Source organism: Panthera uncia, assembly GCF_023721935.1.
Source record: "Panthera uncia isolate 11264 chromosome A3 unlocalized genomic scaffold, Puncia_PCG_1.0 HiC_scaffold_11, whole genome shotgun sequence".
Taxonomy (NCBI): Eukaryota; Metazoa; Chordata; class Mammalia; order Carnivora; family Felidae; genus Panthera; species Panthera uncia.
In genome coordinates this window covers 36,915,555-36,921,566 of record NW_026057578.1, presented here as the reverse complement: position 1 = coordinate 36,921,566, position 6,012 = coordinate 36,915,555, and the positions used below count along the sequence as shown (strand labels likewise).

At 41.4% G+C, this 6,012-nt stretch overlaps 1 long non-coding RNA gene across 1 annotated transcript; it reads left to right on the top strand.

Moving 5' to 3' along the window:
* The first annotated feature begins 331 nt into the window (after positions 1-331).
* Positions 332-3,080, top strand: LOC125936823 (uncharacterized). Its single transcript, XR_007462142.1, has 2 exons — positions 332-411; positions 2,838-3,080. It is a non-coding gene; the product is annotated as an uncharacterized LOC125936823 (long non-coding RNA).
* Positions 3,081-6,012: the final 2,932 nt, after the last annotated feature.

Here is a 6,012-nt window from a genome sequence, read left to right as displayed (position 1 = left end):
AAGGATCTCTAAGACCTCTGTCCCTTGACTCTTTCTGGATCAAGTCGCACCCCTCCAAATAGTATATTGAAGTGTCATCTAGGCGTTTTAAATACATACAGATGCCTGGGCTCACTCCTAAAGATTCTAATTTAATTGCTTGGGGGTAGGGCGGGGCATTGGTATTGGAATTCCATGGAATTCTAATGTGTAGCCAAGTTTCTGTAGGGGCCCAGGGCAGGCTGCCCCAAGATGGGCCACTTTGGCAGAAAGATTATTTCCAATGAAAAGTCATCCAAACCCAGCAAATTCAGGAAAAGCTCTCTGTCTCTCCCTCAAGAGCCTAATTTGTATTGGAAAGGACAGCTTGTACCAGGAAGAAAGCTATAGCAGAGATTCCCCTTTACCTAAGAAACTTATCTGCATATTAAGGTAACCTTGTTTTTCAAAACATCTCCTTTCACCTTGCTGCTAATGTCCTGACTCCCCTTTGTATCCGCAGAGCCTTACCACTCTCTTTAGCTCATATAAGCTTCAGGTTGCCTCATTGTCTTTGGAATTTCCCTGTCTGTGTGAATTCCCTGCACATACACCTATTAAATTTGATTTTCTCCTGTTAATCTGTCTCATGTCAATTTGGTCCAGATAGAAGGACCATAAGGCAGAGGAAGTTCTTCCTTCTGGACAATTGAGAAGTATTCACTTAGATCAGTGCTTCTTTAAGATTAATTTGCACAAGAATCTGGGAGGATCTCATCAAAAAAAAAGGTTCTGGTTTGGTAGATTGGAGTTCAGACTGGAGGTTTTGCACTTCCAAGAAGCTTCCAGGTGAGGCTGATGCTGCTGGCCAGAGGACATTTCTAGCAACAAAATCTTAGAATCTAGTGCCAGGTGTTAAGACCTTCCATTGAAGTGATGGGTCTTCATTGACAGAATGGAACAGATTCATAGATGTCACAATGTGCCAGAATGCCAGCTACCCAGGGTGGATGGTTGGATATTCATAAGAGCATGAAGGCACAATAGCATTTTCTTGATCTCATGAGTTTCCTCAGTGTTTAGGAAAGTACTTAGCTGAAAGTACTTAGCTGAAAAGATTTCCTTACTGTAAATTTTAGCTGTACTTAGCTGAAAGATTTAAATCAAAGCACTTTGTTAATTAAGACCCCATATTTATATATCTCTTTATTTGTTCCAGAGCACTTTATTATATCTATAGCTTGATTGCTTCAACTCCTTTGAAAATCATGAAAGAGAGTTATGAGTCCCCATTTGACAGATATAAACACTGAGGCCCAAAGATCATAATAGATCTGGGGTCTTTATTAAAGTGGTCTCTGAATAAATGTTTTGTAATACAATGTTTCTATTAAATCCAGATGTAGCCTCTAATTTATAACATAATTAACTAGAAACCAGTGCTTCTCAAATGCTAACGTGCATACAAATGCTCAGGGGCTTGATAAAATGGAGACTGATTCAGCAGGTCCCAGGGAAGACAAACTCCTCGGTGATATGATGCTGTCTACTCATGGGCCACACTTCAGGCATCAAGGAACTCAACCTCACCTCTGTGGATTCAGTTTTCTCAGCTCTAGCTTTTTTCTCATTTCCTTGTGTTACTAAGCACTTAGCAAATGTAGTGAGTGTGAAATGGACTGAGAGTTCTGTGCTTTGGAATCATTCATCTCCATTAAAAACCTGAGGGGTGCTTGGGTGGCTCAGTTGGTTAAGCATCCAACTCTTGATTTCGGTTAAGGTCATGATCTTCTGATTCATGACTTCGAGCCCCATGTCAGGCTCTGTGCTGACAGCTCAGAGCTTGCAACCTGCTTCAGATTCTGTGTCTCCCTCTCTCTCTGCCCCTCCCCCACTCACACCGTCTAACAAAACAAAACAAAACAAAAAACAAACCTGAAGACAATGCTTTGGAAAAACATGGGTTATTTTCTTATTGAACTCTAAGCTACCATATACAGAAATTAATGTAAGTAATATGTAGTGTCAACATTTCAGCCTTCCTTATTTTATTTCAAATGCTTACCTGTAGGACTTTATTGGCAACACCTATATGCAAAGGAAAAGATTTACAAAATCAGTATTGGTTTATATCTTTTACTATCTTCACTAAACATGGGTCTGTGAAAATTCATAACTTTTACTTTGCAAAAATAACCTATCCGTGTTGTGTTGCTGATGGTAGTGGTGGGTTTTGCTGTTGTTGTCATTTCTATTCACTGTCACTTTTAAAATAATTACTTTTTCTTGATTTGTGTCAGAAAAAAGTAACCATCTTTCCAGAGATGAATCCCAAGCTAAGAATGCAAGCAGCTCATGATGTCAAAAGCGAGAGCAGTGTTTGTTTGGAAAGATCTCCCACTAGACAGTGCCCTTAAAATCTTCCTTTATAGTTCCCAAGAGGATTGACAGAAGCGTTTGCAAAGGCCTACAAAACTCTGGGTTTTTGTGTTTTTTTTTTGCTCTTGGTTTGGTGGAAAAAGAGAAAAGAATGAGAAACATCACCCCTCCACACACAAACACACATACTCAGAGTCACCTGCACTCACCATTACCTCACCATGATCCCATTCTTTGTTTTCATAAAGTTACCACATTTTTCAGCAATGACAAAGGGAATAATGGCTCCATTACCCTCACACAACCATCACTTTAACGTTTGTGATAGATTTCTTGCATTAGTAGCTCTAGTTCTCTACTCTTTCCTATGACTTTGGTAGTGACCTCCCACACTTTAGACTTGGCTGTGTGCTCGTTTTGACCAACAGGAGAGTAGCAAACTTGATGCAAGCAGAAACTTGTAGAAGCATATTATCTGCTTTTCCTCTTGCTTTTCTGAGGACCTGCCTTAGCTGTCCTGTTGGAGACTTATGAGAGGCACATGGAGGAGAGTGGCATTATCTAAGATGAGGCAGACCAACGCAGCCATTCTCCAGCTGAGCCCCCAGCTGACAACAAATGCATGAGAGAGGCCAGTGAGGTGAGTTGTACCTAGCCTAAGACAGCAGAATAGCCTGGGCAGCTCCTAGACTCAGGAGAAGTAAAGCATGGTTGTTGTTGTTGTTGTTGTTGTTGTTGTTGTTTAATAAAAAAAAGAAAACACTGTTTTGGGTGATTTGTTCCTAAATGTGAATGTATCAATCTTGGAGAGTGGCAGAGTCATGGTATTTCTGAGTTGGAAGAGTCTTCAGATCTTCCAATTAAGAGATCACAAACTTAAATGCTCCCGGGAAGAAAATTAAGACCCCAGGAAGGATTTTTTAAAAGTGAACCGATCCATAAATAAAAATAAATAAATAAATAAATAAATAAATAAGTAAATAAGAATTGATCCAGCCATAAGACAGCAAAGTAGTAGTTACAGATGAATCGAAAACATACAATCTTATCTAAAAGCATTCACACTGCAAAAGTCTTTAAAACACTGTGTGATCCAAATAAAACTCCTCGGTTGGCTTAAAAACATCCCCTGGGGCCCCATCATCTGAAGTCTGATTTCTAGTTTGGTCTCTAGATTAAGTGATGTGATAGTCTGGGCCGGGTTCCTACCTGGTTGAAGATCAATCTCAGAATTGTTCCAGCCCTCTTTCCAGGATACCTACAAGGTAGTGATTTTAGTCCCATTGTTTTTAATTTTTTTTAATCTTTATTTTTGAGAGAAAGAGAGCACAAGCATGGGAGGGGCAGAGAGAGAGGGAGATACAGAGTCTGAAGCAGGCTCCAGGCTCTGAGGTGTCAGCACAGAGCCTGACTCAAGGCTCCAACTCACAGACCACACGAGATCATGCCCTGAGCCAAAGTCGGATGCTTAACTGACTGAGCCACCCAGGCACCCTGATTTTATTCCCATTTTACTGTTGAAGGTCAGCAAAGCTCAGTCTCAGTGACTACTCCAAGGTGACACTGTTAGTTAGTGGATAGTCCAGGATTCAAACTCAGACCTGTCTGGTGACCACACTTACTATGCTGCCCCTTGTAGATTCCTAATGTCCAAGACCAGAGGTCTAGGTCAGCAAACTATGGCCAAAGGCCAAATCCAGCCCACCCACCTGTTTTTGCACATAAAGTTTTCCTGGAACCCAGCCACACTTATTGAGTTATGGCTGCTTTCACACAATGGCAGAGTTGGATAACTGTGACAGAGGCTGATAAAACTGAAAATATTTACTACCTGGCCTTTTGTGGAAAGTTTGCCAATCCCTGGCCCAGAGGGCTTCCTTCTTCTGCTAGTAACCACAAGCTCTCCAGGATACATAGGGTCTCTTGCGTGTTATTGGTGGGACCTCTAATAGAGGCTCGCCATAACTGCATGAATGTGACCTGCTCAAGGTTCAAAGTGGACAAAGTTGAACGATGAGAAGAGAGTAAAAGAGCATTTTGACCTAACATTAGCCTAAAGTTCCTTAATATTAAAGTTTGCAGCAAGAAGAAACCCATTCCCTAACAGCAAACTAAACAGCAGCTGCAGATAGCATCAATATAAACACACCTGCAGGCTCCTGGGCTTCCAGCCTTTCATTTTGCATTTCATTCAAATGTGCGAAGAAACCATCAGCAGAGTTCCTACAAGTTTCCGGAGTCTTTAATCAAACAAAGGGTGAGGAAAATCTGTCAGTCCTCCCAAATAGTGAAGCCCCATTTTTTATTAGAAAAGGAGACAAAATATTGTGATTGAAGCTCATGTTAGAAAGAAGGGAAGGGAAACGGCTTTTAAATAAAATGGTGTAGTGTGAAAGCCCTGTTCTGCAGTAAGACAGAGCAGAGTCACACACACTGCTTATGGAGACTGAACGAGGTTTAGCCCTTAGTTGTATTTTCATTTTTGCATTGTAGGAGCTGGAAGACTGTTTACCAGGCCCCAAAATCCATCTCTACCCAAGATGGCAAATCCTTGTAAATGTGCCGATTCCATTTGTTCACTTGAGGGGAGACAGCAACCAGGGGAGACAAAGGAATTTGCTCTGGGTGAAAAAAATGGTCCAAATCCTATGGGTCAATTTCCTATTTTCTTTTCCCACCTTTTATTGCCTTCTGGTCCCGGACTGCCAGAGGCTTGGTCAAGCCCAGAGTGTAACATTTGGCAGGCTTGAGAATTAGCTGGGTAGCAGTTGAAAACTAATCTCCCTAATGCCCACCCCACACTAGTTGAATCAGGTCTTGCAAAGGATGAAACATGGGGCTTCATATTTTGCAAACGTCCTTCAGGCAGTCCAACTCCATGGCCTCCACTCAAGCCCATGAGTGACTTTAATGCAAACTTACCTGCCCTTACCTCCTCTAGATGAAAGTGGTGCGAGGAGAGGCAGGTTCTCCTTTGAATAAATAAATAGAAACGATTTGAAGTTCTACTTAATGCAAATATACTCAATTGACCTTATTCATTACTTGTTACCTGTTAGACTTTAGAAAATCATTTAATCTCTCTTGAGTTTTATCCCTCAGCTGTTAATTGGTAACATCAACTTAGGTAGAACTTCTCTGACTATATATCTCTCTTATACACCAAGTCAGGAATAAGCTCTGGACTATTTCTTTTCTTTTCTTTCTTTTTTCTAATGTTTATTTATTTTTGAGAGAGAGAGTGTGTGTGTGTGTGTGAGCTGGGGAAGGGGCAGAGAGAGAGAGAGAGACACAGAGTCTGAAGCAGGCTTCGGGCTCCAAGCTGTCTGCACAGAGCCCGACGTGGGGCTTGAACTCATGAACCATGAGATCATGACCTGAGACAAAGTCGGACACTTAACGGACTGAGCCACCCAGGTGCCCCAAGGGACTATTTATTTTCATTGATATCCAAGTTCTTACCCAAAATTCTCTCCTTGAAGATGGATGAGCCATCTCCTTGACTCATCCCTATGGCTCAATAGGCACCTAATGCGAGCAAAAGAAAATTAAAAGAGGGGAGAAAGAGGAGAGCAGGTAGAAGATAGAAGAATTTTCATTTCTGATTCAGATTTCTTCAAGGTCCTCTATCCCCATGGGTCAGTCACTCAAAGTTATTATGTTTTACATTGAACA